Source organism: Thunnus thynnus, chromosome 15 (genome assembly GCF_963924715.1).
Source record: "Thunnus thynnus chromosome 15, fThuThy2.1, whole genome shotgun sequence".
NCBI classification, from domain to species: Eukaryota; Metazoa; Chordata; class Actinopteri; order Scombriformes; family Scombridae; genus Thunnus; species Thunnus thynnus.
The window spans coordinates 26,714,836-26,736,423 of record NC_089531.1 but is presented as its reverse complement, the minus strand read 5'-3'; the positions used below and the strand labels follow the sequence as shown (position 1 = coordinate 26,736,423).

The window sequence follows — 21,588 nt, the reverse complement described above, 5'->3', positions numbered from 1 at the left end:
TATTTGGACATCACTCCTGGAGTTGGGGGTGTTCCCCAGAAATAAAGCTGAGCTACTGACACAAGCAAAGTGCTCTCAATGAACTCTCCATAACCTGTTGTTCCCCTTCTCCTTTCCACAAAGTTAGGATGTAAAAACACTTTAATTTTCTAAATTTAAAAGCGTAATAAAAACAAAAACAGGATTTTCCACTTTTAATCGAATACAAATACAAATACAAATAATTCTGCTGCCTCAACAAATATAGATACAAATACAAATACCAGGCTCTCTGCACATCCCTAACATCCAGACATGGAATGTGTTCTGATTTGCATATTTATTTTGAACCAACACAATTCAACAACTGGGGCCCAATACTCTCTTTAAAACTATTATAAAACAATGAGAGCTGTACAGACAATGCAACATTTTGAAACCAATGTTTTGGTTGCCCAAAATACAAACTTACCTTTCTGTTCTGAACAAAGGAAATAAAAGTAGTTAGCCTAATACAACTGAAAAGAATACTGTACACACACCAACTGCAATCTGCTTGCAATAAAAAAAAAAAGATCTGAGGTCACTGTTAACAAGAAAAGAAACATGTGCCCCATGGACTTAATAATGACATAAGGTTAACAAAATAACTGTCTAGCAAGCTAGTTTACATGGCATCAGTATTAAAGGTTAAACAAAGGTTTGCTAGAGTAACAACAACCATGATAAGGAAAGGTAACGTTATACACTGCTACTTTAATCAATATAGCTGTCTACACAGGCCACATAATGGCTCACGTTTCACTCACACTATATACACATGGATAACTTACACTCAACACTGCACCTGAATGCCTTCAGTGTAGACACACAGATTGTTAACATGCTGCTTATGTCTCCTGTGATTCTATAATATTTTGTCTCCTCTTTTTTGTCAACGAAAACAAAGAGAGTTGGGGTTGCATTTCTCCAAAAGTTGACTCTGGATCAACTTTCTCACTGCAGGCCAGTGTGGTGCTGCTGCAGCCAAAACCCCTGCAGCCTAAACGCACTACCCCCATTCAAATGAACGGGAAGACTGGCGTTTTCGCAGCACCTCCTGATTGGGTCAGAATACAACCATACGTGCCCAGTATATTTTTGCCACGTCAAGCTGCACAGAGCAGATCAAGCCAGACAGGAAGTCAGACACAGGAACAGCATATAGCATCAGGTCAATTTTCAAATAAAACCCACTGTGCAAACTCCCTATCGTATATCACATCAGTACATCAACAGTACATCATGAGTGGTGGCACCAGGCCAGAAGTCAACAAGTTATGACACCGCTGCTGCTTTGACTGCCCCGTCCCTGGCTTTCACTCCAGGTAGAGGGGTGGCTCTCTTCTCTCTGGTGCTGTCGGAGGAAAACGCTCAAGGTGTTAACTTTTTTTACTGTCAAAGAATCCCATGAGAAAACGAAAACCATCAATATGTTAGTCTCTCAATACTTTTCTGACTTCCGTACCCTGTCTGTAGCACTGAGTTTCAAGCCCAATGCTTAAATGGCAATCTTTAAAAACAGCTGACAAATACAATATATAGTTCAGTTAAAAAAAAAAAAGAAGCTCAGGTATTTCCTAAAACCACTTGTCACTGCAGTTTTTTTTTATCACACATTACTCAAACAGGAGAAAATAGTGCATTTGTTGGGGACTATTTTCAGATGTGGATTAATATGCATTTGGTGCTCTAATGAGTATTTCTGGCAGCAGGATGGTGTGTGTGTTCATGGTAATGAAGGAACAGGTCACCCAGTGCAACAGTGTGGCTCACTGACGTGTTTTTAATAGTTTTTGGACAACAATTGAGCTCTACGGCACAGAGGAATAAGATATATCAGGCTTTGGATACACAGGCAGTACGTGGTGGTATAGGTAGGATCAATTTAGTGTTTATTTTAGCTTTTTCATAGGATTGTTGATGATAAAAAAAATATATAGAATATCGGCAACCTTATCTTTCAACATACACTGTGCAGGACTAAGAGCTACTTTGTTGTACCTGTTGTTTTTGTTTGTGTAAAAATTGACGATTTTCAGATAAAAAAGTATAATACAGTTGTTTTAGTTTGATGGAAATTTGTCATTTAGACAAAAATGACTCTGTGAGCACAGGTTTGTTGTTTTATCTCCATTTGAATCAAACTTATCCTTATTGAAGCATCATTTGAATTAGTTATCAATAGTTTTTTGGGTTTTTTTGACACTTTTCCCATTTTTTACCTGTTACCGTGGAACCATAGCAGTAACTGACATATACAGTCGTCCAAACAGGATTTTAGACATACAGGTTCATGAGACTAGCATATCCTAGCAGACCCCCATCAACCAAACCATTTTTGACAAGCCACCAACCAAACTCAGTAAAATTTTCCTAGTATTTAAAATAAATACATTTTATTATTTTTTCTGAAAATATTATATCTATATGTTATGGTGTGAATCTTGACTCAGAGTCCTTTCGACACCGCCAGGTGTGAAATTCTGGGGGAGAATACTTAATTCCTTTTATTGTAATTTATTTTGTCTTTTGACTAAAAGCAGTTAAAAGCAGTTAAATGTCAAGATATTTAGTGACGTTAAAGCCAGCCTTCAAAATTCTAATGTGTAACGTGTGTAACTGTATATGATGTTGAAATATCATATAATGACAACTACCAGGAATCCAAGTTGCTATTAATTAAAAAGCCTTACATTATACAGCAATTTACTGTGTAAATTGCCAATAGACAATAATTGATATGTTATATTATGTATACATTTCTTCTGACAGACAGCAGCAGCAATGGTCTGCCAAAAAAGACAGTTGTCTGTCAGACATCCCAAAGCATCTGGAAAGATGTCTTCAAAAAACAACAATAAGGAACAGGAATCATATGAGTCATCTGTGTTCTGGATCATTTCAAAGGAGATAAGCCGCTGTGAGTGAGAGATGTTATTAACGCAGGCATTACACCACCACCCCGACTGACAAAAACAGTAAATGATTCACTTACTTCACAGGAAGCACAGCTGAATTTTTTGAGTAGAGCATGTGTGTGGCCGCTCTGTCATCATCCAGCAAAGTCCAGTCAGGTGGGAACATGCAGTTCTGCCTCAAAGATAAAAAGACACTGGAGTGTAATCTGTGCAGTCTCACAGCCTGCAGCTGCTCCCATGAATTGGATGCTGATAGTGTGGCTTCATTGTCAATATTAGCCTCATTTTACAGTAATGCCCGAAATATCTTTAACATGATTTCTCATCAACTTTCATAGTAATTACACATTTTTTCAGATAATGGATGTCATTATAAGTTGGAGGCTATAGCAGTATTTTCAGGCAGTGGGAGGTATTAACACCTCAGCCCGGTGTGGATGGGAGGACTGTTATTTCACTTCAGGAGGTCAGGAAATGTAATTTTTTCCAGTATAATTTCTTGTAGAAGTTCAAGCCCGTAGGCCTGAAATCATGCTGTCGTTGCACTGATTTATTATTTTCCGACTTTTTTGCACGGCACATAAAATTAGATAAAATGGCCTCAATACACCCGATAGTGGTGCCAAAAGTAAAAGTCAAACATTTTAAGCTTCAAAAGTGAATAACTCCCACACCACAAATGTGATTATCAGGTAGGGGTCTCTCCGTATATTGTCAGCCAACCATTTCCCATAATGTTACCTTATTTGAAAAGAGAGTCCCCTCAGTCCTTATGAAACTTTTAATCTATCCACACCAACTTGCATTATAATATGATTAGACCAATAACGGCCAGGTCATTGCTCAGGTTACTACTGTGCTGTGCAATACTGTATACCCTTTTATGTTTACAACATACCACATTTTATTTTGCTTTTAGAGCACTATAGTGATACATCTCACACTTTGCAAATCCATTGCATCACTGCATCAATTGCTGATAGACATCCCATAATCCATCATCAGCAAATTTGCCTGTTGATACAGAAAAATGAGAATTTCCATGGTTTTACAGTTTATTAGCAGTTTTTCAAAAGTCATCCCATTTTTGACCTGTTAACAGCACATCATTTAAGCAGTGGACCCACAAAGCAGCCAAAATACGACGATATGATTTTAGACATAGAGATCATGTGTTCAAGTGCCCCCAGTAAAACACAAACACCTCAGACACACCAGCCAAACTCTGTAGTGTTAAAAAAAACAACTATATTGCCCATTTTATTGTTGTTCAATTCCATTCTCTGAAAATTTTAACTCATTAAAAATAAAAGCCCTCTTTTCACTGCCAGGCATGTAATTGTGGTGGAGAATACAATACAAAATCCTGTTTAAAAAAACTGAAAATACCATGTGCACAGCAGTGCCTCTCTCCTGGGTGCCAGCTGATGAAGGGCAAATACAATAAATAAAAAAAGTATCATTAATTGTATCTCATTATTTTGGGGAATTGAGCCTTATAGCAATGTATATTTATATCTAATTTTGTAAGGTAGAATCATAGTCACTGTTGCCTGTTGTTTACTTTTTAAGTGCATTTGTATTGGAAAATGAGATGCTGTGTATGAACCTGTTGGATCCTCTGTTGATCAGCATCTAACTGTTTAAAGACACACCTGATGGCGATCAAGCACAGAGTCAATCTGATGCAACGTGTGAAACGCATAGTTCTCTCCTTTTGTTTTTTAATGTAACTCCTTAATAAAATAGTGTCAATCCTAATATCCTGGTGTGCGCTGGAATACTTTTCAGATTTACTAAATCCAGTCTATTTTAATATTTTTAGTTTTTTGCTTAAAAGTTATTGAATTTTAAAGATGCACCTATCAATATTTTTTACAGAACTATGGGTTAAATGACTAAATGTAATCTGAAAGGGGACAAACCCACAGAGAATTCACCAACTCTGCCGTTCTGCTCAGCTCTACTGAGCCTTTTAATATCTTTCAGCTCATTGTTTTAGTTTTATGACCTGCAATATTACTGTAGTGGTTCAGTCTCACCACTCTCATTAAGCTTGTTTCCAGCCACAGAAGGCAGCTGTTTTTGGTGAAAAAGCTCTGACAACAACACTGTACACTACCTACTCAGCATCACACAGCAGACAGACACAGTTAGCAACTAGCTGATGAACATAGTCGAGCGCTGAGAAGCTAAGAAGGAGGCAGATATTTTTTCTCAGGAGTAGGCAGAGACAAACAGAACTAAAAGGAGAGCAAATATTAGACTCACATTCATCAAGTGGCCAGAAACACGACTCCAAATGAGTCTGTTAGATGTGTAAATAAGCAACTGTTTGCTAAGACATTCACCACAACAACTTAATGAAATGATAGTATGTTGAAGTTGGTTACAGCTTGTTTTACTGCCCCCAAGGTGGCCAAATTAAAAAAAAACAATTAATGTTACTGAAAGATATTTAGTCTAGAACATATCAGGCATAACCTTTAAAAATCCATCTTCCAATATATCTGTAAATGTTTGAACGTAAATAGCCTTTCATGTCATGTCATAAAATCCCGTAAATTAGAGAGGGTGTGATCTTGAGTCCTCAATGATTGCCTCCTCAAGGGGGCCCTCAGCCCCCTTGTTAAGTGAAATGTTACTTAAAGTCAAAGATGCAGGGTAATAGTTTATTAATGCAGTTCTTTTCATTTAAGGAACATTTCAAGGGACTGAGCAAAGAGAGATATGTGTTAAATATGTTTACATGAGATTGTCTAGATGTATGAAAAATAAACATCTGCATATATGCACGTAAAGTAACAGGTTTAATAGAGAAAATGTTGGAGGAGATGACATCAATACTAGATGTTTTTTATGATGTGTCCTCACTTTATTGACCCAGAACAAGAGGAATAAGATATCAAAATTTCCATTGAAATAGTGAGTGCAACTGTGGCTGTCCACGAGCAGATTAAGTAAAAATCAGTGACTGAAGATCAGAGGTCAGTTTCTGAACCTTGCAGTTGCTGGTGTGACGTCCAAGCTCCTTTCCATTACTGTGAACATGTGTATTTGTTCCCTGTTTTGTGTTTCAAGAGGTCTACACAATATGTGTAATGAGTGGATGTTGCAGGGGAGCACCAGATTTCACATCTGTCCATTTGCTCTGGAAGGATGTAGATTGTGCTTTGCAGTAGGGCCACCTCCAGTGCAAATCACCTTCACTGTTATTTGAGGACCTCTAATCAGTGAGGGCAGACTGGTGTTACCACAGAGCATGTCCAGAAAAAGAAGGGCCTAGGGCTCGTGTTCAAGAAAAAAGAAAAATATGCACCACAAGGACAAACCAGACTTTTTAGACATAATTGCATTGAACTGCAATTTTATGCTTTTGTTCTGTCTGCACAAATGTTTTCTCCCGTATAGAGTTTAAAGAGAGCCACTTTCCTTAAATTCTAGGCTGCCTTTATGACAACCTGACCATATCTAAAAGGACAGAACCTATTTCAAAAGTATTAAATGCATCACAGCAACTGTATTTGCAACAGTTGGAGTGGAGCTACAGTATATAGTAACATGTTATGCTATCTTATTAGCATGGTCATTGAAAGCATAGCTCATGCAAATAGTCCTCATTGTCAACTGTGCATCATAAACACATTAGTGTTCATGGGTGGTGTGTAAGCAACGCTACTAAAAATAGTCCTCAACAATGCAATCTTTATTCTTGGTTTGGCAAAGTTTGCTAAAAACTACAGTGCCCAGCTGTTTTAGTGCTTTATTGAGCCTTTTAAATAAAATGAAACTATATATTTGTGAATGTTTTTTTAAAGATTCACATCACTAGGAACCATTGGGCTTGGGGCTAAAGACAGGGTAGGGAAGTCGGAAAATATCGAGAAATGGACTAACACACTGTTAGTTCTGGTGTTCTCATAGAATTCATTGAAACCAGAAAAATGTAGAATAACACAAGCCTTATCCTTTAAAAACATTTACATTTTAGAAATACTGTGGTTGTACGGCCAATTTACCAAGACACAAAAGATCTGTAAATGTATTTATTTATGGACATTTTATTTAATCATTTACCTGTTCAGTGACGTATTCAGTGTAGTTTTTTACCAACATGATGGTTTAAATGAAGTCTTAAACAATTCTCCATAGTCACGAATATGTCATAAAATGCAAAATCCACTTACTTTATTGTAATTTAAGTTGTTTTGCCTCAAAACAGACACATCTGACACATCAAGGTACTGACTCTAAAGAAATATCACAATTAATTAGGATACCGCCATGTGTAATTTATCTGTGATTTTAGAATGTAAACTGCCTCTCAGTTTGTTCAAATCCCCAAATTTGCAGGCGAAATACTGAGGACATGACCACAGTGTCTTCAGTGGTAGCAGTTGGCTAGCGTTCATGTATTATGTAGTGTGTAGTGTATGTATCTGCAATTATTGGGTTATAAGAGGTTGTGTTGGCTTGAAATGATGTTCATCAATAGTAAAAAAGACATGGCCTTCAGTTATCAGAAATGCCAAGAGACTATCTTCATCCCATCCAGTGTTTTCTGTAGCCAGATGAGTCAAACTGGGGCCTTGCACATACAGTATGCTGAGGAGATAATGCATATTTAAATGTTCTTTTCCTTCAAAAAAAAAAAAAAAAAAAATTTCTTTAAATGTAAGGAAGGTCATGGTTGTTGCTGCATATTTAACAACAATACATAAACCATTTTTACTTGTGTGCTCTTAGCACAGCTCTGTAAATGAAAGACAATTTTATGTGAGTCAAAAGAGGCACTTCATATCCCTGTACCTGTATGCTATCAGATGGAGTACCCAAGCTCATTTTCCTCAAATTATGTTTGTTCAATCACTGTTCCCTAGGAAATACAAGGACGTTAACGTTGTTTTATTTTGAAAACTATATATCTTACAGCCTATTTTAGCTGCACTTCTGTTTCTTTGTGTATTTGTGGGCTGCTGATTTCATGTGCATCATTACAATTTGTAATCCATAGAAGATATTAAAGCAGCTAGGGGAAAAAATGACAATTAAAATTTTAGACATCAGTATGATTTCTTCCTCATATCCACCTCATAGGTTCTGACTAACTTGGGGATAGATTTTGCAAGAACAAGAGACAACTGGAGAGAAAACCAGGCAGGATTTTTTTCAGCAATAGAATATTTTCTCAGAAAATAAGTGCTTCAAGCTGCTCAGCCTTCTTGAGCTTTATTTTCTCACAATCAGGTGAAAAACTAGACACGTTTGTTTTAGAAAGACAGCAGGGTATCAAGATCCTTCAAGATCAAATCCAAGTGAAGGATTTAATGTTGTGAGAGCCCCATCTGTGCTACATTGTTCAGTGTGCCATCACTGTGTTGGCAAGACAAGAAAACAGAGGAAATACACTTTTTGATAAGAGGAGTGCAGGAACCTTAGTGGGCTCAGTATACAGCTCCATGTAGATTCAAGATATATTATATATAACAACAAAATCAAGACAAACACTAAATAAAAAGCAACCTTTGAAAACAAAAACTATTTAAAAAAAAAGTTAATTTCCATCAATGAATAAAAAGCTAAAAGATGATATGAAAGATGGACATATGGACAAATTAACTAGTCATACTTTTTATTTCAGTCTTATTCAATATAGTCAAGCTGATCAGTATTGATCTTTAAACTAACATCAACTTAGTGTAGACCATATTGGGTGTCCAGCTGGTGACATTTAAACAAAGCTGAGTCTGATGTTTGATCTGGTGCTGCTCTGCCAACCCTGTCTCCTAGAAATTACTATTGTATACGACTAAATTGCAACAGCTAATACATTTTGGAGGAAACGTAATGCTGCTTGAATTATGTTTTTTGTTAACATAATGAGAAAATGCTGATTATGAATGTATCTGGCAAGTTAGTGTGTCAAGTCAGTCAGATTGAAATGTTCAAAGGAAATGTATTTCTTTTTTTTTTTTTTTCTTTTGCCAAAATATCTGATCTTGCAGAACAATATCTGCCTGTAAATGCAGCATTATTAAACTTTTTATGGTTATGTTTAGACACTGGCAGCACTTGGTTAAGGTCAGAGAAAGATCATGGTCTTGGTTTAACACAGAAAAAAGTAAGTACGAGACATTTAACATTAAACTGAAACCCCAAAACTGAAACTGGGTCTTTCATTGCCTAAACATGTGAGTTTGGATGCGAACCTTGGTCTCTCATGTGAACATCCACCGCTTCGTATGCCTGCCATCTACCCAACCACCTCTCTACAACTCTGGTGCAGTACTTAAATGTAGCACTTCATTCATTTGAGAAGGGTTGCATTTAAACATAGTAGCAGTATTTACATTTGTTTAAGCAATATAACTGGAAAACAATTCAGTCCTATGTAAATGTAATTTGTTGGAGACAGAGTTGCCTCTGCTTGTTTGGTGTCCTCACAAATCACCACCTGTCTGATTAAGCTGTTGTCTTGACTTTTCCTAATTAAAAAAAAACAACTTTTCCCCATTGTGATGTGCTGCTCCGATTATTTACAGAGAAGCAAATATAGAATGCGGTGATGATGGCTCTCATGGTCACATGGCTCTTTCTTTTTGTGAAGGTTGGTGTTATTAAACCACTTCCACACTAGTTGTTCCATTTCAAGGAAACCAAAAGCTTCACAACAGAGCCAGCAGCAACGTTGCGTTCAGCCATTGTGTTGCTGTTGTACGTAGTCATCACGTAAATACAACAACATGTCACAAACATGGTTAATGTCATTGTTGTGGAAATTGTCTGAAAACAGTAAACACACATATGAAATAATACACAAAACACTGCTGGGTTGAAGATTAAAAAATATTATTGTACAATAAGGGGACAGAACACACAATGATTTGCATCAGTTCATCTTACAAAACAAAGAGCAAACCTATTCTATTATAGTTACAGAAGGAACAGAGAAATGATCTGTGATTGGTCAATGTATCAGCTTATATGATGACAGCCAATGGCAAACAGCCATGAGGTATACATTTACATGCTCATGTATGCTAGATAAGAGCCACATCTCCCAAGGACACAGGAAGGCAAGAGCCCTAACCTGTATGTGGCCTTTGACCCTTTAACCTGTCCTGTTTACTCCAAGACCCAGGATGTTACCTTATCTGAGCATAAGCCAGAATGAAAAAGAGAAGAGTGGGCCTCTTAAAACACAGTCCTTCTCTCAAGGACATGCACACATTAACAAATTAAAATTGTTAAATATTTCAGTGTTAAATATTTTTTTCTACTGTACATATATGTGAGCATTTTTCCTTTTAACTGTACCTTAATGTCCTGGGTCCAGAGTAGCTCCTGCTTCACGTTCACTTCACACCATGTTTCTCACCAGGCACCATGTGAGAGTACTTGCAGTGTGGAGACAATGGAGGCAATCAGCTTGTCATCTGTGGTACATGATTCAGATGTACATGAATTTTGGATTTCCCTTAGAAATAAGTATTAGCACATTATCTAGTTTCAGTCAGCTCACTAGCTGTCAGTTTATGAATGTGATGTGAACAGTTGAGATGAGAGAGAAAGTGAGAATCTTAATCTCTTAAATTGCAATCTCTTATAGCATCAGAACACTGACAGACTCATGAATAAATTCATCTTTAAAGTGATCATTTAATCTCCATGCATCAAACACATTTCAAAAAGTGAAAAAGGCCTCATTACACAATCATAGAAATTGATATATATGTTTGATAATCAATAGATAATATATATAAATAAACAAATAAATAACTAATAAGAAAAATTAATAGTAATTGTAAGTAATTTAATAGACAAATAAATTATAAGAGTAAATAGTCAATCTAAAGAATTTCATAAATAACCTTTACATACTGCAGGTTCCCCTGTTGCGCCTCTATTTCAGGGAAGGTGACCTCCGGAAGCCGGTGAGCTGGGTCGAGCTGCCACACGTTATGAGCGTGTGCTCAGTTTGTTTCTCTGTTATTTACAATTCAGGTGTCCGATGATTAAACTCCTTTACCCAATCAAGAGCTTTGGTAAAAAAAACTACCAAAATCCAAAAAGTGCACTGTTAAAATGTAATATAATTTGATAAGAAGATTTTTGAACAAGTGAAAAGATGATATGGATCGAATGATTACAGGTAGTTTATTCCAATCAGATGGAGCTTTAAACAGAAAGGCTTTCTTAGTTATAGACTGAGAGACTAAGAGACTACAGTAACAGAAAAAAGGAAAACACATGGCAGCTACAGTTCCTCAGAACTGTAGACTGTCAGCCACCCCGTCTGCTTTTAACTTGATGGTGTGATCCCTGTCTGTCATCACATGTGATTTGTTGCACACACATACACATATCAACACAACATTCAGTCTGTGCATGGAGTGCACGTGGTCAATCAGTGTGGTGAAAAGATCATCTTATTATTCTGTCTTCTATTGATTAAAAAAATGAAAGAAAGAAAGAAAGAAAGAAATTGTCTCTGAGATTGTTCACTTAAAGGAGCCAGCTCACAGAGCCAAAGTGATTGTGACCGACACATCACTAATGCAGAGAAAATATTGTTTTATGTAAGTTTTAACAAAGCAATAGTTGTGGAATGATAGATCAAAAGCCAGATTGGAAAGGTGGTAAGATATTGTACTTATTGAGATAATATGACAATTGAACATAAATTACTTTTTAAATACTTTTGCAGTAGAACAAACGATTGAAATTGGTCTATAGTTATTGAGTTTGAGTACATGGCAAAAGTAATACAATTATGCTTAAGTGGTTATGAAACAACAACACTGCAGTTTTAATTGTCATACATTTTTGTTTATGCTTCATGAACAGACTACTTGTTCCATGTATTTTGTATATGTTGGGCAGGGGCGATATATTAGAAGGCATACTAGAAATATTGCCCTCTTTTGATAGTCATGTACCAAGAAATGAACCAAAGAAATTGTATTATTATGATGATGATGATAATAGCAATAACAATAATGACTATTATTTATGTTCATGGTCCTCCAGTTTTATGGAAAATATATAATATCCTTAAAATATTCCAGTGTTGCCATATAGCATCTTTAGCCAGTCTCTTTGGACCAGTTAGGAATTAAATTAATTTAGTTTAATAACTGTATCTATTTTTATTAAATTTCAATTTTAAATGGCATTGCAAAAGCCAGAATATCCAAGCTGTTTGTATCACTGCATGTGTATTTGAATGCATTTGTGTCTAGTGGCTATAAGAAGTGGAGTCTCCACTGTTTGCCTAGCAATCTCATAGCCTCCAGGAAGTCAGTACATCCAGCCAAGAAATCCTCACAAAACCCCCTGTAAAAACATAACAGATGTTTTTACACTTCTGTTTTTGTATGGGTTAAACAAACAAGATACAAGATGCTAATCATTGAGCTTATTACCTTTGGACAGAGCTAGGTTAGCTGTTTACCCTTGTTTCCAGTCTTTATGCTAAGCCAACTGGCCACTGGCTGTATCTTCATATTTAAGGTACAGACATGTGAGTGGTATCAATCTTCTCATCTAACTTGGCAAGAAAGCAAATAAGTGTATTTCCTAAAATGTGAAAATATGGCCTTCAATTTTGTTGTCAAATTCCACCATCTGCTAACATAGCAGTGTACCAGATGCCAGCTGATAGCTGAAGTATCTATTCTCAACTATGGAAGAAATGTTTTAGGAAACCTTAGACTTAAAAATACAAATGCTGATTCCAATTTAAGTCTCCTCTAAGAAATGAGGTGAGGTTTTCACTTTGCTTTTTTCAGCTGGAAACAGTTGTTCTGAATTGTTCTGCATTGCAAATATCTACATATGTCTTTGCACATGCTGAAGTGAGAAATCTGCATTGTGCATTGTGTGAAGTTGCCTCAGTCTGATATCTCTTTGGTACCTGACATTTTCTTTATCCACAGCTGACACAGTGATAGCGGGTGATAGCAGTCTATCGGGCTATCAATATGATGTGGTCTAATCTTGTTGTAGCCAAGAATAGACTGATACAATTCATACCTTCATGCAGTTCTTTTTGCACTTTCATGCCCAACGTGGCTTTGTATTACAAATGAAACCACTGAAGCAGGAGTAAGTCTTTACAGTGGAAAAAGCAGTATTTAGAAATCACTGTTGTGTTTTACTACCACAAGCTAATGTCTTGACCTTTAGTTACACCACTTACTTGGCCATCAAACTTTATTTTCAGCCCCAAACCAACCACCTCTATCATTCACTCTATAATCTATTACCAAGAAATAGCTCAAAAAGACAGAAAAACAATGCCTTGGTTCTCTGAAAAGCACTCAACTCGGTCCTACCATTCCTAAATCATCCTTCTTTCATAGTTTCACACACAGAGAACATGGCATATCACAAGAAATACCTGTCTTTCTTATTTAAAACATGTACATGAGTATTTCTCATTTTAGAGTAGAATTGTGGGTTAAGTGGCACTGGAGACGTTCACAGACATTTTGAGTGGCTCATTTCAAACAAAATCCCCACTTCACATCATATGATATCTCCTAACCCACAGACAGATGTGCACTTAAACATTAAATGCCTGGATGAAAAACCTAATCACGAAATATTAAATCACCCGGTGCCTTTTTTCTCTGAAAACAGCTGTTTTGTTTGTCTTTTTTAATAGTTATATAATGGGAAGGAGCCTCCGGAAACTAAACTGGTTGGCAGGTATGGATGTGACTCCAGTGAGAGAATCAGGTCAATTGACTTAGTATATTGGAAGGGAAAGTAGATATGCAATGTATGTGTATGTTTGTGGTCATGCGAATGAATACATGAACCAGCAACAGCAAAAATCCTAATAATAATTACAATATATTTATTTGGTCCAAAGAGGTAAATTAGCCAAGGAGGGAAAAAAAGTTTTTAAAAGTCATAACACTGCAAACTTAAGCACAGGGTTATTTTTAGCAACTGATGCTGCTCAGAGATTCCTAATCACTTTGTTAATTTCCTGACTTTTTATTACGTCACTAGCAGGTCAAAATGTTCATTTATCCATCTCAACATGTCTGATGTGCATTGACAAGATATTTTGTAGACATTCATGGTCCCTAGATAATGTGTCAAAATGACTGGTGATCCCCTGACTTTTCTTTTAGGACCACCACGAGGTTGACATTTATGGGTTTGAGTGAAATGTCTTCACAACTATAGGTGACCATGGTAATTATTACCTGACCAAGACATGCATGTTAGCACACTGATATTGATATATTGATATTATCAAAGCACCACTGTGACTAAGCATGGTGTTACACTCTAACACACGTTCAGACAGATTGTGAAGCAAATTTTCTTACTTTACTATCAAAACATCCATCTGATTTCCACAATGCGATTCTTAGTGTAGGAAAGTATTGGGGAGTGAAGTCCTCCCTCTTCCACAGCTGAGACAGCTCGAGGGGACAGTGTCTACAGCTGCTTTGTTTGTCCAACATACTGGTCCCAAAGTAAAACCCAGTGTGATGTTAATATCAGCAAGCTCATTAGACAGGTAATTTTATACAGCACATTTTCACACACATTGGTTATTCAAAGGGCTTTACAAAGTTTATACCCCTTTGAAGTTTATAACAACTCTCCACCGCATGGGTATTAATATGGGTGTATATATATATAAAAAAAGTATAAGACTTGTTTTGGTGCTTGTGTTGTGGTGGGAGAGAGGCTACTCTGCATTACAAGGGAACGCCGACGCATACTGGCTGCTGTCCTCTCCACTAAATAGACAACTGACTGTGTACTTCACTGCTGGTGTGATTAATGTGGCCTTCCTGCATTTTGCTGGAGCTTTTTATGTTTTTCCGTTTTGTGTCTGCATGTTTTGATTGCTCCCTGAGTTGGAATATGTTCTATCGAACTAGTGGACTTCGGATTAATTAAAGTAAAGTACTGCCTATCTTCTCTACTGGGATTAATGGATTTTGGATTACTTAACATAAAGTGCTTCCTACCTTCTCTACTGGGATTTGTGAATTATTCAGCGTAAAGTGCTTCCTACCTGCTCTACTGGGATCCCCTTTCTCCGGAGGACAGTGGCTGTCTCTTCCTCCAGCCTGCTGGCTCAGGTGTGCCACAAAGCCCTGCACTCTCTATCAGCGCGGGTATCACCCGGAGCTGCGCTGTCACTGATGGACTCTAGTGACTGGAGTTATTCTTCAATTGGAGCTCCCCTTATGTTTGCTGTAATGATCTCCACTGTGACTGTGGCTGTTACCAACGCTGCCATTCTGTCTAAATGGCACAACTGCTTTAATTGTCATGTCTTACTCTGCCACACAGCTCCGGAGTTTGAGCAGCTTCCTAATAACACCCGACAAGGGGTTTTTAACCTGCTTCCAAGACCCTGGGTTTTTAAGAAACAGACGTGGTTACACCCATAGAGGTTCGTGCCGTGGTTTGAATGTGGAATACGGAAGCAAAACAAACTTGGGTATCATTGTTGGAAACATCGCAAGACTACCCGATACCATGCAAGATTTAAAATATGGAGTGGATCATAGTGTACTGCAGAGTTTGCAGAGACTTCCCTCCACAGCTCTGCCTTCAGCCATCATGGAACTATTTAATACTCAGTCTCGCTGATAAATCTCTCCTCATACATGGCCACATCTTGGACAAGGGGCACACTTGATTACCTATAGGTCTATGATCTGGGTGTGTCTGACCACAAGTTGGTCTCAATGGATTTGACATTTCTGTCACTGCTGAGTAACCCTAAGCATCAAATGCTTTTTCAGAATAGGAAAAGCATTGACCCAGCAATCATGACTATGCACATCACCTGCCCAGCTTCTGCATCAGTGTATGAATTAGTGGCACTATACAATACATCTCTAAGCAGTGTCTTTGATCTTTATGTCCCTGTCATGGCATATGAGGTCAATTTTTCATACTTTCCCTGGTTCACTCATGACCTGCGGAAAATAAAAACAGCTGGATGTGTCCTGGAATGATGCTTCAGATGCTCTGGGCTTGCTGTCCATAAACTGGCCTTCCGTGAACATCAAACTGGTAGTGTTCCATCTGCCCTCAAGGTCGCAGTCATCCACCCCCTCCTCAAGAAGCCTCCCTAGACCCAGAAGTTCTTGCCAGCTACAGGCCTATCTCTAACCTCCTTTTCCTGTCCAAGGTGTTGGAAAAGGTGGTTGCTTCTGAGCTTCAGGATCACTTTTAACACAACAACGTATTTGAAAAATTTCAGTCAGGTTTTCGTTCTGCACGCCACACTGAAAGAGCTCTGCTCAGGGTTGTGAATGACCTGCTGATGGCAGCTGATGCACAGTCCCCTTCACTCCTGATTCTCCTTGACCTTAGCACTGCATTTCACACTGTGGATCACACTATCCTCTTAGAGTGCTTCCACACCACCATTGGACTGTCAGACTCTGCACTTAAGTGTTTTTGTCCTACCTTTCTGGTAGACTGAGTATGTCTCGCTGGGAAGAGGTCTTGAGGAAGTCTGCAGATCTTGATTGCTCCCTGTCACCTGTGGTGTTCCACAAGGAAACGGTTCTTGGCACCATACTGTTTAAGCTCTACATGCTCCCCCTTGGACGTGTCATTAGCAGACATGAGACGTCTTTTCATTGCTATGCTTATGATACCCAGCTGTATATCAAAACTACCCTAAACCCTTCTGCAGCCATGTCACGCCCCAGCACCTGAGGGAGATGAAGAACTGGATAAGCACAAATTTCTTCTAGTTAAACAGCAGCAAAGCTGAAGCTCTGGTGGAATTGACATTCCACACCAGATTCAGTCATCTCCCATATCTTATCTCACCTTTGATGGACATGACATCCCCCTTTCCTCCTCAGTCACTAATCTGGGTGTTTGATGTGACCCTTAGCTGACTTTTGATGACCATATAAGACATCTAAGCAAAACCTCTTTCTATCATCTCAAAAACATCTCTAAACTCCGCCCCCCTCTATCCCTGTCAGATGCTAAAAAACTTGTCCATGTCTTTATCTCATTAGGACTGGACCACTGCAATGTGCTCTTCACAGGGATCCCTGGCAGGAGCATCCAGAAGCTCCAGTACATCCAGAACAGCACTGCCAGCAACCTGATGAGAGTGTGAAAAAACTAACATATAACACCAATTCTGATTTCATTGCACTGGCTCCTTGTCTCCTTCAGGATTGACTACAGTCCTGCTACTCACATACAAATCCATCAATGGACATGTGCCTCCCTACCTACAGGAACTGATCATACCACAAACCTCCACCCTCATCCTCTGATCTACCAGCAGCTTGCTTCTCTGGGCCACCAGTACAGTGGAAACTACTTATGGTGATCACATCTGTCTGGGTCAAAATAATCACTATCAGTGGATGATTACTATAACCGATTTTTAAATTTTTTTAAATTTCTCATGCAGATTACCATCTAATTGACATTTGTATATTTATTACATGAATGCAAAGTAATGAAACAGACAGCTTTGCTATTTTCTGTATTTTATTGACTTTCAAAATACAGAACAGCTGTTTCAAACGCTTGTTTCGCTGCTTCATCTTGTTGGCTTGTTTAGGAGACGTTTTTCATTGAGAGAAAATGACTTTCTTTTTCCTGTCATGATTTCAGTGTGCACACAGAATCAGCCTCAGGTAACCAGCCCGAAGCAGATGCGTTGTGTTCTTAGGCTGTGGGGGTGGAGGCAGCAGGGGCGGTGCAACGGCCTGCAGTGACAAAATTGAACCAGAATCAGTTTTTGTGGAAACACAACCTGACACGCTGTACAACCACACCATGAGGGAAGACAGAAACATTACTAGGAAGAGGGGAAGACTTTTCTCTTCATTTGATAACGTTAAAGTGAAGTTAGGCTTTGCTGAACGCTTCCTGACTCATTTTAAAAAAGACGAGAGAGAGAGAGAGAGAGAAGCAGTGGTCGAGTGTGCTAGAGAGTGGATGAGGAGAATGAGCAGTGGTAGCGAGAAAGCCAGTGAATGAGAGGAATATAATGTTATTTTCTGATTTTTTTAAACAGCAGTTACAAATGAACATGCCCATAACTGCACCCCACACCGCCGCACCACTGCACAAACCTGCAGAGGTGTGCCGCAACGCCTCATAACGCCTGAGGTGTGCTGCAGCAGCTAGTTGCATAGCGTACGTGTATCATGGGAGTAAAATAGGATTACCATAGTTTTAAATTTTTTCCATATGTTTTCATGTATAAAAAGACTCAAAGTGAACACTGTAAGCAGACTACTTGATTACTATAAGCAAATTTTTTAAACAGCATTTGTATAGGAATGATTCTGTTCCAAGATTTTTGATCCATATAAGCGGTTGATCATTGTAACCGTGATCACTATAAGCAGCTTCCACTGTACTACTCTCAGCACCATGGGGGATTGAGTCTTCTGCTCTGCTGCACCATGCTTGTGGAACAGCCTTCCTAACCATCTGAGGGCAGCACACACCTTAGTTCCTTTTAAAAAAACAGTCTAAAACCTTTCTATTCAGGAAGGCTTTTTCATCTTAACTCATTACTATTTTCTTTTTTTGTGTGTTCTATGTTATTAATACTGTAGCACTTTGAGTTTCACTCTAAATGGAAGGTGTGGTAGAAATTAAATGTACCTTGTATTATTATTTTTTCTCAATTTATCATAACTTCCACTTGTTTTAATGATCGTATGGCCTTGATTGTATAATTGCTATCCAGTACACAGACCCAACCTTTATTTCCCCCTTCAACTCTGGTTTAGACTTGCTGATGCTGATGGTAGAAAATGACCCTGAATCGACTTGCAAGTATCAATAATCCAAACTGAACTACTGCTGAGACACCCTATTGAGCCATGCCAATAGCTCCAGGGTTTGTTGCAGTGTCACAAAACAATCAATTAGTTATTTTCTCTTCTTTGATAAGATGTAAATGAGGAGGAGGAGGGAGGAGGGGGGGTATCTTTGAAACCTCTTTGAATGTTCTCACAGTCATATTTTAGATTCTCCTTACATCTGAATTTCTTCAGTTCCAGCCTGTTACTCTGAAGACTCTTTTATTCTGCAAGGTTATGATTATGAAAATAAATTTGGTGGGTCAAAGATGCATCCGTTGTGCCTTTGTTCTTTGTGTCCTATTTTTACATAAGAACATGTCTGTTAAAATACCACCTGGAGTGACTTTGAGATAAGACACTTTTTTCCCGAATTTTATGATAGATGTGCTATCATAACTTTGATGTGATAGATGTTAGATGTGCTAACACAAGTTTTCATATCTCATCTGCTACTTATTGGTCAAAGCTGAAGCTATTACTTGATGTCAAACTCACAGAGGAGCAATCTATCACTTGCAGGAGTTTTCAAAGCATTAGTAATTACAAATGTGGGGGTCAGAAAGCTTATTTGATAGCTTGGCTGGCTTACGAATTTGAAATATAAAAAATAGTTTTTTGTAAAGCAGAACTTAGTGCAACTCTCATGACAATATATTAAAATTGACAGAAGATTGCAACTCAAAAAATTGCTGTTAAAAACTAAGTTTAATATTTTCAAAGCAGGACTCTAAGCATCCAAGTACATCCGGTACTGTGTGTTTCCTGACATGGGTAGCTCTGCCACATTGAACCCCATGTTATTTTAACAAAGTACAGGCTCACCATCCTGCCTTTTAAAACATACACGCATTTAGAAATCATGTGCCCTTTAAGTTATTTGTTTCCCCAGGGACTAAAAATCTTGTTGCATCTGTGATATGAATATATAACTAATGTTGTTTTTCTTGTTTTCATGTTCTTGTTCATGTTTGGCCAGGACATGATGCCTTGCATCTAAAAACTGTTATGGTTCTGTTTGCAGTCTGACTCTGTGTCCCTACCTGCCATTCTCCAGCGGTCCTCCAGAGGCCCTCAGACTTTTCTCTGTTTCCGTTGGTTATACTGGACTGGGTGGGAGAGGGCCCTTGCACAGGACATTGAAGTTTGCTTTAACACTCATGGTGAAATGTGGGTAGGAGTTTAACATTTGTTTTTATAAATCATTTGCATGTACAGCCTCTGTGTGCCACATGTGAACCGCATCATCATTAAATTGTAAGTGAGAAAATTTGCAGGTTTTAGTGTACCTGTGTATTGAGGTCATATTCATGTATATTCATAGACGGGTTCAGGTATGTCGGTTTATTGTGAAGAGGATTTTGTTTTCTGGGTTTTTCTTCCTGTGTCTGTTTTGCCTTTCCCTCCACACCTCCCCAGCACACCTGTTCAGTGTTTAGTCTCATTAGCCTTGCCCTGTTTGTTGCCTGCCACACCCTCGTTGTCTTCATTGTTAACCAATCCTTCCCCTCATTTTCCAGTGCCTGCCCCCTCCAGCTGTGCCTTGTTCTGTGATTAGTTCCTTGTGTATTTATACCTGTCTGTTCTTTGGCAGTTCACAGTCAATATATCCTGGTTTTTGCAGTTGTTGTTTTTTGTTCCTCATGTTTCAAGCCAGCCAGTTCTGTTGCTTTTGTCTGCCTGTGTCTGGTAAATAAATAATTATTTTCTTCAGTTCCTGTCGCCTGCCTGTGTTTCTGCATTTGGGTCCACTTGCCTGCATAACCGTGACAAAAACAAGGTTGAGAGATTCTTGACTTTTTATGACCTCAACCATTAATGTTGAGGTCATTGTGCTTCCCAGACATAATCTATTCCTCTATATGACTTGCAGGACTCACAAGGACAGCGGCTTATCTTTGGACTTCTCCATATTCATCCTGGTAGCCAGTGACCCTTCCTTACCAGGTCTCCACAACTGTTGGATGGATTGCCATATTTGGTACAGCCATTCATGGCCCCTCAGGATGATGAACTGTAATCGCTTCACTTATCCCTTCACTTTTCATCTAGCTTCATCAAGTCACAATTTCGATCTGTCCAGTATTATGGTTCATATCCAAATACCTGCAACACTAATGACATTCCAATCAGCTTCATATACATACATACATATATTCATATACTTTGTATAATTGGTAAATGTTAGTCTGCTAACATGTTAAACTAAGATGATGATTTTGGTAAACATTATACTGGCCACATTGCCATTGTGAGCATGGTAGCATGCTCATGTTAGCATGTAGCTCAAAGCAGTTGAAGCAGCAAAGGCTGAGGTAACCAGATCTTCATGAGTCACAGTTTACATGTGTTGTATATGTTCTTAATACTGTTGCAACTAGCTAGCTAGCATGAATAAAAACCTAGAACATTGAGAGTTTTAGAGAGCTTGACAATTTGTGACACCACCATAACCCCCCAAGAAAAAACTCCCTCCAGAAAAATCCAGGAACATGTTTTAGGAAATTTGACAGAAAACACACTGAATTATAGATACAAGTGTAAGACAGGCCGGTTGGAAATGAAGGTAGGATATTAGCTCCCTGTTAGTCAGTCAGTGTGAGCAAATGCGAGTGAGCTGCTGTATCTGTTTCTCCTTTGTTCTAGGTGAAAGGAGGGGAGAGATTGTTTTGGACACTTAAGAGTTAAATGAGGGGAACAAATCTTTTATATTATCTTATTATTGTGATATGCCTCCCTATAAAATCATGCTCAATTACAACTTAACTTGACCATACAGGTATGTTAAGCAGGAATTCAAT

General features: G+C 38.2%; 1 long non-coding RNA gene across 1 annotated transcript; it reads right to left on the bottom strand.

The window, feature by feature from the left end:
• Positions 1-17,455: 17,455 nt before the first annotated feature.
• LOC137198006 (uncharacterized) lies at positions 17,456-20,166 on the bottom strand. The gene is made up of 3 exons (XR_010931559.1): positions 20,077-20,166; positions 19,831-19,913; positions 17,456-17,677 (listed from the first exon to the last, which is right to left on the bottom strand). It is a non-coding gene; the product is annotated as an uncharacterized lncRNA (long non-coding RNA).
• Between the last annotated feature and the right edge of the window lie 1,422 nt (positions 20,167-21,588).